Source organism: Alexandromys fortis, unplaced genomic scaffold (genome assembly GCF_014885135.2).
Source record: "Alexandromys fortis isolate MF-2015 unplaced genomic scaffold, M_Fortis_MF-2015_v1.1 scaffold_63, whole genome shotgun sequence".
Classification (NCBI taxonomy): Eukaryota; Metazoa; Chordata; class Mammalia; order Rodentia; family Cricetidae; genus Alexandromys; species Alexandromys fortis.
The window spans coordinates 10052256-10063602 of NW_026067953.1; the positions used below are offsets into that span (position 1 = coordinate 10052256).

At 50.2% G+C, this 11347-nt stretch overlaps 1 protein-coding gene across 1 annotated transcript in view; it reads right to left on the reverse strand.

Moving 5' to 3' along the window:
- Positions 1-4980, reverse strand: part of Syne3 (spectrin repeat containing nuclear envelope family member 3) — a 79791-nt gene extending 74811 nt beyond the window's left edge. Inside the window, exon 1 of the mRNA XM_050151557.1 lies at positions 4923-4980. The gene's annotated coding sequence lies outside the window, so the exon portion shown is untranslated. The remainder of the gene's footprint in view (positions 1-4922) is intronic.
- Positions 4981-11347: the final 6367 nt, after the last annotated feature.

Below are 11347 nucleotides of genomic sequence, written 5' to 3' on the forward strand. Positions count from 1 at the left end.
CTCTCTCTCTCTCTCTCTCTCTCTCTCTCTCTCTCTCTCTCTCTCTCTCACACACACACACACACACACACAAACACGACAGTTTTGTCTGCTTGTGGAGACTCATTTTCCCTGTATGTAAAATTACAGGCTCAGACAAGGCTATCTAGAACTCTGGGATTCTCTTGTTCTCCACTGCAACTGTGACTTCTAAGCACAAGTTGAATACTCCCAATCTCCAAAATCCAGAACTCTGCAAGCACCACCATGATGCCACACCTGACCTCCTGTGTTCAAAACACAAGGGCACTAATACCTTATGCATAAGGTACCTAGGAAACATAAGCACACAGATACCTCTCCAGCGGGCAGGCAGGAAGAACACCTTCCAGTGGGAGCGGAGAAGGTTGCTAGGATCTGAGGGTACACCAGATACACCGGGACAAAACCAGGCAGACCTCGGGCACACCCTGACTCTGTCCTGCAGACAGCGTGTTCTGTGCATGGTGCAGTGTGGCCAGGCTGTCAGCTCAGAGAGTCCTGCAGTTTGACAGCTACAAGGACCCCGCCCATCTGTCTTCTACAAGGCCACTTCCCTGTGGCCTGCCAGGCTGGGCTGGCCAGACTTTCTGCTTCTTGGCAGCAAAAACAATGTGTTCACAGCCCAGCACATGAGAAAACAAAACATCCATCTTTTCAGATCTCGCTGCGGGTTCTCTTGCCCTACCCTCACCTGCAGCGGGATTTGGAGGAAATCGCCCACCTCTGTGAACCTGTTTCCCCAGCAACAGCAAACCAGGACTGACCATTCCCAGAGCACTGTGCAGTCTGGGAATGAATTATCAAATAGGAGGAGAAAGAGCAGCTGCCTTAGTGGACTCGGAAACAGGACTCTCAGCCAAGCTCGTGTACCGCCTTCGGTGAGGTTTCTGCTCATGAGTCACCTTGCACGCTGTAGCTCCCCAACATCTTCAGTCAAATCAATGTCATCTCTGACAGGACACCTGTGCCTCCCTGCCTGCCCTCAGGAGGCGGCTGCAGTCCCAGGGCGACAGGCTAGCGTGACAGGTGGTATCCCCATGAGAGTCACGCACAGGTGTGGCTAGCCATTGTGCACTGTCCTCCTTATATACATTCATGTTCTATGTTGACCTTGGCCAGGGCACTTCTCTGGGTTGTTAAACCAGCAAACTGGACCAGGTGACTTGAGGTCCCTCCCAGCTCAAACATGTCACGATTCATGATTTGGAAACGTAAATCATTAGGCCAGAACTTTAAAGACATTCTGTTTTTATTTTGAGATTCCCAGCTGTGCCGCTGCCAGGTGTTGCAGGACAAATGGAGAGGGAGACTGTGTCCCCGCAATAAAGGGAACTCATGTGTCACACAAGGGATTGTTTGTTCTTTTAAACCCAGCCAGATGAACATTTGAGTCCAGTGAATAATTTTCTAAAAGACTCGGGACATGCTTACTATCTTTCAGTTTTTTATACTATGTAAGATTTGATGGGACGGAGAGTAAAGCTCCTATTTGTAATGATGGAATATGAAAACACTTTAAAATATACGTGGAGATGGCTTGGCTAAAGCCCTTGAAGCCAAGCCTGAGAACCCGAGTGCCATCCCCCAGCCCCACATGGTGGAAGGAAAGAACCACGTCCTGAAAGTTGTTCTTTCATATGTGGGTCACAGCATGCGTGTGCATTTACATATAGCAAATGCTGTAATAAACGTTCTATATACTTTTTAAATACATATACACACAAGACCTGCACCGGGTTGAAGAAAAAGAACAGAGGAGGGAACAGGCTCATCTCTCACGTTGTCCCTCACACAGCCACAATGGTTTATGTTAACACCGCTTGCCCTTTTTTCTTTTATACACCTCCTTACACTTATGTGGCAAGGCATGTCTACAACCCCAGCACTGTAGAGCTGCAGCAGGGGGATCAGGAGTTCAAGGCCTGCTCCGTCTACATATCAAGATGCTGTCTCAAAATAAACAACAATGTAGCTCAATTGGCGGGGTACTTTCATCGCATAATTTTAGCAAGGAGAGGTAGAGACAGGAGTTCAAAGTCCTCCTTAGCTGTCTATCTACTCCAGGGTACCCTAGTTTATAAGAGACCCTTGCTCTTTAAAAAAAAAAAGTTTCATGTGTAAATTAGGATGGACACAAATGCTATACAAATTAGAACCTGTACAAAGCAAATGATTGAAAAGTGACTTCTTTCCTAAGGGCCAACATTCTTCTAGTCCTGCTCCTTGTCACACCATGGTGGCATGTGATTTCCGGTTAAGAAGATGCTAGGAGTCTGCAGTTGGACACCAGGCAGAGTGGGGTCCCAGCGACACTAGGTCATAAGGGCAGTAGAAAGACAAGCAAGAGTATGGGCCTGGGCTGCTGCCTCTGGTAGGTTCCCCCAAGCATTGCCCTGACTTATCTTCTCAGCAACTGGAAGTGGGTGGCATCACCTTAGAGATGAAATCAGGGCTCCGGATTTGGAGACCTGTCCCCATCTGATTCCAAGTTGCACAGTCTCAGGAATGGTTATGAAACCCAAAGTTAAGAATCCTGAGGTTGGGAGGTGTCATATCCCTTACAGAAATCTGTTCCTCCTGGGTCCTGTCTTGGTACTAAAACATATTGGTGTTACAAGGGGGTGGGGGGTGGTCACAATCCATTTTTTCATTTCTGTCCATCAGTGTCTTGATGATGACTGGACCTGCCTGATCTGCAGTTTTCCAGTGGCTAGCATACAACATCATCCTTGGACTGTCCAATACAGGATGTGTAAAGTAATGAACAACATTGAGTCAAAGGTCTAGAGTTCAAACACGACCGGCGAGTCAAAGGTCTGGAGTCCAAACCCTGGGACACAGCCAGGGAATAGCACTATCGGTCCCCTATCTGTAGTTGCCAGCAATGGCATCCGTGCCTCTCGCCAGGGACACAGGAAGTAAACAACAGGATACATTAATCCTAAGACTCCACAGCCACACCTGAATGCCCTACAGCCTCTCTCCGATCCCCCCCCCCCCCCAATCAAGGACAAGCTTCCAATAGTGGGAGGATCCCAGGGGAGTGATTCAGACAGATTTGGGGAAATTAAGACAAATAGGAAAGAGGCATTGCAGAGCCCTCGGGTACCCTGATCAGCCTCCCCTCCCCCCCAAACCGAACCACAGAAGCACTCACCTTTGCTACATCCATTCACACCCCAGGAAACACTGTGAATATCTCGCCTACTGCTCATAATGTCTCATGGACAAAGGGACTGTGGGGAGCTGGGGTGCCCCCTTTCTGAAAATGACAAGTGAAATGACCAGCCTAAGGCCTATACTTAGGTGAGGCCAAAGTGGCCATCTGATTTGGTCACCCCCATCCCTTACAGCAAAATGAACACAGGAGGCCAGAGGCCTCTGGGCTCACAGACTCCAGGGACCTTTGGAGGCAATGGTCCCCCTGCCCAGTCATGCCTTCCAGAGTGGCCATACCAGGATCCCACAACAACCACAGGTCTCTGTATCATTAGACAAAGGGGCTGTCCCAGCAGGGCGGGGTCCATAGTCACTCCAAAGCATGCAAAGCCCCCAAGGAGGGTAAACAGTTGTTCCCATGGAGAAAGAACAACTCTGCCACACCCTGAGATCTTTTCGGGACTGAGGGGGATAAATGATCCTGGGTTCTCATCCCTCCCTCAGTGACTCCAGAAATAAGGCCTCCTGGTACATTCCTACACAGCCACCCCCAGAGGGGCCTCTCTGGCTCCCGGGGAGCAGCTTGGCTCAGCTGTAACTGTCAGCAGGCCAGAGGGAATATGCCAGCCCACGTGTGTTGGAGTGTCGGTCCAGAGCACAGTTCATAGGAAAGCCAGCAAAACAGTCCATTGGCACAGATGCACCTTCCTGCCTCCTAGCCTAGCTCCTGACCTCTGTGAGCTGTCGGCTCTCCCTCCCTCTCCCCCCATTCACCCCAGCAAGAGGCAAAGCTAAGCCCTTTCATAGAGCCACGTTCCCTTGCGACGTGGATCCTGGTTGTGCTGCCTTGAGCAGGTCACGCCCCCTTTCTCAACGTGTTTCTTCTTTTCTGGGTAGATGAAAGGGGCTGTCCAGTTCGGTTACCGAGCCAGTGTGACACACAGTTCCCCGCCAAGAAGACGAGTCGCTTTTTCCCACCCATGAGGTACGACGTGTGCCCTCCGTGGCACTAAAGCCACCCCACAAGCACACTTTGCCTACTCATTATAGAAAGAAGCCATCCTTACAGAGATGAAGCAGGTCTCTAAGACACAGGGAAAGTGTCCCAGAGCCAGAGATTAAATGTTACCACCCTTGGAACAGTTTTGAAGCAGGGGCCAGCCAGGCTGTGTGAGACACCCGGCCCTGGATCGCGCTCCAGATCGACCTCAAATGAAGCCAACATCTAGTTCCCCCCTTTAGAGATGTAGGAGGGGGATCAGCGAGACTGTGCCGCTCGCCCAGCGAGGTAGGTGGCTGAAGGAAAGGAAACGAAGCGCACCGAGTGGGACGTCCCTTCCTCTCTGTGCGCTCTCAGGCTCTCCTGGTAGAGGCTCGTGGTCCCCAGAATGGGACTTTCCGGGCCCTGGGGACATGAGAGCGCATTAGCAAGTCCTCCGGCCTCTAGAGGCAAAGAAGGAAGACACCTGGCCCCCAGGACGCGCTACCTCAGGCACTGCGGCGTTTTGCCGCCGAATCTCTAGGGTGCCGGGATTTCGCAGCGGGTGAAGCGGTTGCATTTGAACCGAAGCCCCGCCCGCCCGCAGCTGTCACGCTGGCCGCCGCCCCCGCGCTCCTCCCGGGGTCCCCAGACTTCCCGCGGCGCCGATTTCCCGGGACGCGTCAGGACAGGGGTGCGCTGGAGACCCGGACGCGACCCTCCCCGACCCGGCGCGGCCTCCCGCCTCCCTGACCGCACTCACCGTGCCCTGAGCGTGCGGAGCACGGCGCCGCGGGCTGCTGGGCCGAGTACCTCCTGCGCCCTGCGTCCGGGGCGGCTCCGGGGCGGGGCGGGGCCGGGCCGGGCCGGGGCGGGGCGGGGGACACCGCGACTGCCCCGCCCCCTTAGGGACCCGCCCGGAGCCCCGCCCGGAGCTCCGCCACCCAGCAGAAGGGGGGAACCAAGGCTGAGGACGAACCTCACCGCTACCAGTCGCAAACCTAAAGCACAAGAGGGCGGGAATACTGTGTCCATGCCTAGAGGGTCTACCATTCCGATCCGGAATTTTCTTCACCTGTTCCAGCCCATTCCAGAGAATTGTGGGGACCACCCAGGAGGAGACAGGTCTGGGTAGGTAATTCTTCCACCTGTCCAGACTTGGGGAGGGCATCAGAGGATGACAGGTATTGCTCTCACAAAGCAGAGCTGGGAACACAGACAAGGTCACCAAATACAAGAATAAAACGACAGCCCTCAGTCAACCTAATAGAAGGTACTCTACTCATCTCTTCCCACTCCCCAGCCCACTTGCCAGCCAAACAGTGAACCTCCCACTAAACCCAAGACCCAAGAATGTCCATCTCCTTTCTTTGTTGACCCCTGCTCAGCACCCTCCCACACCATTGGTCAATCCCTGTTTCAGACTCCACCTCTCTCAACCTTGCTTCTGAAAAGAAAGTGGTATTCTTCTCTGCCCCTGGGCCTTTGCACTTGCAATTGCCTAGAGCCAGTCTCCTCCACCTACCAGACTCCTAGGGTTTGCAATTAGTCGTCCCCCTTCCCGTTCCTCTTCACTGCCTCAGACCTCAAAAAAAAAAAAAAAAAAAAAAGACAAAACACCCTGGGGCTCCGGAGTTATGTTATCTCTTCCAGGCAGTAACAGATCCTCCTGATTGAGTCTCTTCTGAAAGGAGAGAGCCTGCTGCCAAGGAGTTCACAACTAGAAAAACTAGTACCACGTGAGCCTCTGTCTTCACGGTACAGGCGTGACCAGTCCACTTATAGAGTCAACAGAGCCTCTGATACAGGCCAAGGACATTCACAGTGCTCCCCTCCTTGATGTCTTAGCAGAGCTGGCAGAATAAGTCAGTGTAAAAGTCACTGTCCTAAGAGATTAAAGTCAAACAGGACCAGTGTGTGTGTCTGTGTGTGTGAGTGTAAGAGTGTGTTTGAGAAAGTGCGTATGAGAGTGAGTGTGGTGTGTGTGTATGTGTGTAAGATAGTATGTGTGAGAGAGTATGTGAGAATGTGTTTGAGAAAGTGTGTATGTGAGTGTGTTTGTGTATGAGTGTGTGAGCAAATGAGAGCGTGAGAGAGAATGTGTATGAGAGTGTGAAAGTGTGTGTGAGACAGAGAGTGAGTGTGGTGTGTGTGTCTATTCCGGGTTGAGGAAGAGACAGGAGTTAGGTAAAGCTCCTAACTCCCTGGGATTAACTCTGCTGTGGACCCAGTTTGAAGCTGGGTGCAGAGGCTCAGCCCATTCATTAAGTCATAATTGCTCTGAGAAGATCCACACAAAGGGCCTCCCCTGGTCTAGCACCTCTGGTCCTGAGCCCATCAAGGTGCTACAGCAGCCAAGCAGGCTATGACTAACAGTTACTATAATTCTCACCTTTAGCTAAGGCTTCTGCTCTTCAGAAAGCTTTCAACCAGCATCCTTGTTAAACCCTTACAAAGAGCCTCCCCAAAGTTGAGAGAAGTGTAATTAGCTTCGTCTGAAAGGGACAACAAGGCATGGAGGGGTCAGGTACTTTGTGCTGGAGTAGAGCTACTGGCTCTGCTGCTGCTATGACCCTGGAGCCATTGGCCAGACCTGGTTTGAAAGCTGGCCTAAGGCAGTTAGCTAGGAGCTGCAAGACTTTAATCCCAGCTCCCCAGAGGCAGAGGCAGGCAGATTTCTGAGTTCAAGGCCAGCTTGGTCTAAAGAGAGAGTTCCAGGACAGCCAGGGCTGCACAGAGAAACTCTATCTTGGTGAGAGGGGAACGGGACTATGGTGCCAAATCACCTCAATTCACAACCCTCAGCTGATGACTCAGCCTTGGTTTCCTCTTTTGTTAAAAAGATCTAACAGACATTTGCATGGTTTTATGCCTGGTGTCCTGAGGACCCCTTGGCAGGAGCTGTTGCATTATGGTTCTGAGTCTGTTATGGTGGCTAGGGTCTCTGGCATAGGATTATTAACGTCTTTCATCAAATATCTCCGGAGGTCAACCATATGCTAGACTCTGGGGATGTGGAGAGAGGTTCACGGGTCCCTACCATGGCTAAGACTTTCAGAGCGGTAGACACTCAAGCTCCCACCCTTGCCTTTCTGTTGTTTCTTAGCTGAGTGAGCCAGGTAACTCTTTAGAAGTCTAGAGGGGGGTGGCAATGACATCGCACAGGAGAAAACACTTAAAAATGATAAAATAAAAACTGCAGCGTGCCATCAAATATTAAAGTGCTGGGGAGATTGCTCAGTGAGTAAGTACCTGCTGCGTGAGCATGAAGCCTGAGTGTGCATCACCAACACTCACATAAAAAGCCCAATGTGTTGGCACACCTGTTGAGGTGGGGGGGGGACACTGTAGGAGTTCTCTGTTCAGCCAGTCTAGCTGAAGCAAGCTCCAGGTGCAGCAAGAAACCTTGCCTCAAAAAAAAAAAAAAAAAAAGTACAGTAGAGGAGGATACTTAGTAGACTAGTAGACAATGGCATCTATGCAAACATACAGGCACACACCACAGACACACACGCAAAGCATTGCATGTGTACTGATTGGTTGTTTGTGTAATCTTTGTCTTTACAGGACTTGGCACTTTTCACAAGGCTGCTGTGTACATCCATCCAAACCAGGACTTCACTATGCATTGGTGTTTGTGTTTATTTGTATGTGGTTCTGGGTGGGACCCACTGAGCTACCCCCATACTACAGCTTTTATTCATTTAGTTATTTATTTAAAATATTTTTAGGGTTAGGAACTTAGCTCAGTGGTCAAGCATTGCCTAGCACGCATATGGCCCTGAGTTCCATCCTCAGTGATAAGTAAAAATAATAAGAAAAGGGCAGCTCCGCGAGTGCAAGAAATCCAATTAGGTCAAATCAAACCAAATCAAAATGCCCATCGTTTTATTAAGAATAATGCTCTTGGGTGGCCAAGCTCATAGCAGGAAGACAGGACAGCAGGGAGCCCATGCAAACCCAGAACCATGTGTTTCTCCTCTGGGAGCTCACTTAAATACCCTGTGGGAGTGGTCCTAACACACACACACACACACACACACACACACACACACCCGGGACGGTGTCAGGACTTGCCATGCTAGGATTTGGAGTCCAGAGCATTGCAACTCCCAGGCCAGGGGTCTGGGATGGGTGCAAAGGGGTGGGTGCTACGCTGCCAACTTAACACTCAGCTCCAGTAAAAATAAAATAACAAGAGGGTTTTTTTTTTTTATAATTTATTTATTTTTATTTTGTGTGCCTTAGTGTTTTGCCTGCATGTATGTCTGTGTGAGGGTGTCAGATCTTGGGCGGGAGGTTACAGACAGTTGTGAGCCGCCATGTGGGCGCTGGGAATTGAACCCAGGTCCTTTGGAAGAGCAGTCAGTGCTCTTAACCACTGAGCTATCTCCAAATAGTTTTTAAAATTACATTCCTTTATTTAACTGAAGGAGAAGGAGGGGTCCAGTGCTACAGTGAGCACGTGGAGGTCAGAGGACAACTTGTGAAAATTGGTAGTTCTTTTTACCAGGTGGGTCCCGGAAATCGAACTCACAGTCGGCAGCAAATCCCTGTCCCACCAAGCCATCTCTCTAATCTAGGCCCTTGTTTTCTTCAGTGATCCCTTTCCACTTCGAAGCAGCCCACACACACGGAAGAAATCCTAAGGACGCTGTGCAAGTGTGGAGAGAATTCGCAGCTAGGAAGGCTTTAACTGTTGCTACAAAGTTAAAAGAAAAAAAAAAGAATGGTATCTGGAAAGAAAATTCTGGCAAAAGGCTGGGGGAGAGCCCCTCTGTCATCTCTGGAATTGAGCACAGGAAACCCCGCCCGAGGCCTCCCTTTCAGAGGCAACCGCAAGAAGGGCACTAAAATTATGCCTTTCGGAAATTCTGACTCACTCCATGTTGAGCTGTTTGTGCAAGGCAAAAAAAAAAAAAAAAAAAAAAAAGTCTCCCAAAAAGTGAAGTTCCCACTGTCCCCACCCCTTTCTCTGTGGCGTGTCTCCACCAACACTCACGGGGAAGCCGGAACCCACTCAGAGAACCCACTCCACATGGGCAGCTGCTTAGCCAAGCCTCCTCAGCCACTCCTCCATTCTGTAGGTGTGATTTCCTATTTGTTTATGTGTTCAGCCACCACGGAAAGAAGGGCTAAGGAGACATGGCGTTCCTAGCTTACACAGCCCCTTTGTATGAATGGGTAAACAGAGGCAAGGGGAGGAAAGAGGTACCCTGCCCGGAAGTCCCAGGACGGTAAGTGTTGTCCTATCTCCTGTCTCTTGTCCTCCCTTTTCTTTCAGCGATGGTTTAAGCAACCGCAGCTGGCTAGGCGCGGATGAAAGGCCATCACTTGGATACACCATTTCTGGGGCACACCAGCGGAGAAGTCCTTCTCTGGTTCTTATCCCTACTATACTCTCAGCGATTTTTTTTTTGTTTGTTTGTTTTGTTTTTTTGAGACAGGGTTTCTCTGTGTAAGCCCTGGCTGTCCTGGAACTTGCTCTCTAGACTCGGCTGACCTCGAACTCACAGAGACCCGCCTGCCTCTCCCTCGCGAGTGCTGGGATTAAAGGCGTTCTTCACCACCACCCAGCACTGATTCTTTTAATAGCTCTGTTTCTGTCTGCCAGTTTTCCAAATCTTGCTTTGTACTGCCCACTGGGGTCCTGCTGGAACCCACTGCCCTGGTAGGTTCAATTTTTTGGGTAAATTGCCCCTCTGTGGGCAGCTGCCCCTCAGAGCTACCTCTCAGCCCAGAACCCTGTGGAACTAGAATAGCAATGTTTTTCTATTCACCCTGACTTGCCTGGCTTTTGTTTTATTGTGGTTTTGGGTTCATTTGTTTGTTTTGTTTTAGTCTCTGGTTTTGTGTTTGTTCTGCAGTGCTGGGGATCAAACCTAGGGCCTCCTGCGTGCTATGCAAGCACCCCACTAACTGAGCCACGCCCCCAGCTGGTACCTTGATTTTAAACCACGAGCACACAGCACGGGGCTACACAGGACTGGATTCTAGCATGACTGGGTTCCAGCTGTGCCACTTTAGGCTTTTGGTCTTTTTTTTAAATATTCATGTGTTTGTCTGTCTGGTTGCCAGTTAGTTGGTTGTCTGCTACTATGTAGCCCGGGCTATCTTGGTACCTTCCATGCAGCCCAAGCTAGTCTGGAATTTGTGGCAATCCACCTGCCTCCGTCTCCCAAGTGGTAGGATTACCACTATTCTTGGCAATTTACAAAGATAATTTCCCCCTTCCTAGTTAGCCTCAGCCATCAACTTGACACATCCCAGAATAATCTCAGGGAATCTCAGTTGAGAGATTGCCTCCATCAGATTGGTCTGCGGGCATCTTCTTGATGGTGGTGGCACTGTGGACGGTGCCATTCCCAGGCAGGTGGTCCCGGGCGGTCTTGTGAAAGCTGGCTGAGCAGGAGCCACTGAGAACAAGACAGTAAGCAGTGCTCCTCAGAGCACTTTGTTCTTTTGTGAGTTCCTGGCCTGACTTCTCTCAGGGACAGGCCCTACCTGGAAGTGTCAGCCAAAGAAACCCTTTCCTCCCCCAAATTATGTTTGGTCCTGGTGTTTATCACAGCAACAGAAGCAAACTAGAACAAGTTTTTTTTTTAAAAAAAATATTTATTTATTTATTATGTATACAATGTTCTGTCTGTGTGTATGCCTGCAGGCCAGAAAGAGGACACCAGACCTCATTACAGATGGTTGTGAGCCACCATGTCGTTGCTGGGAATTGAACTCAGGACCTTTGGAAGAGCAGGCAATGCTCTTAACCATTGAGCCATCTCTCCAGCCCCCCCCCCATTTTTTAATTAACTTTTTAGGATGTAGTGTTGAAATAGGAGCGCCAGGGCTGCGTCCCCGGCACCCGGCAGCCCGCATGGCTAGCTTATGCCCAGAAATAATTACACGGAAACTGTATTCTTTCAAACACTGCCTGGCCCGGCTAGTTCCAGTTTCTTATTGGTTAGCTCTTACATATTATTTTAACCCATTTCTAATATTCTGTGTAGCCCACGAGCTGGCTTACCAGGGAGCATCTTAACCTGCGTCTGTCTGGAGCGGGAGAAACATGGCGACTTTCACTCAGCTTCTTTTTCCCAGCATTCTCTTCTGTCTACTCCGCCTACCTAATTTTCTGTCCTATGAGGGCCGAGGCAGTTTCTTTATTATTAAGAAATCACTCCCCCATCA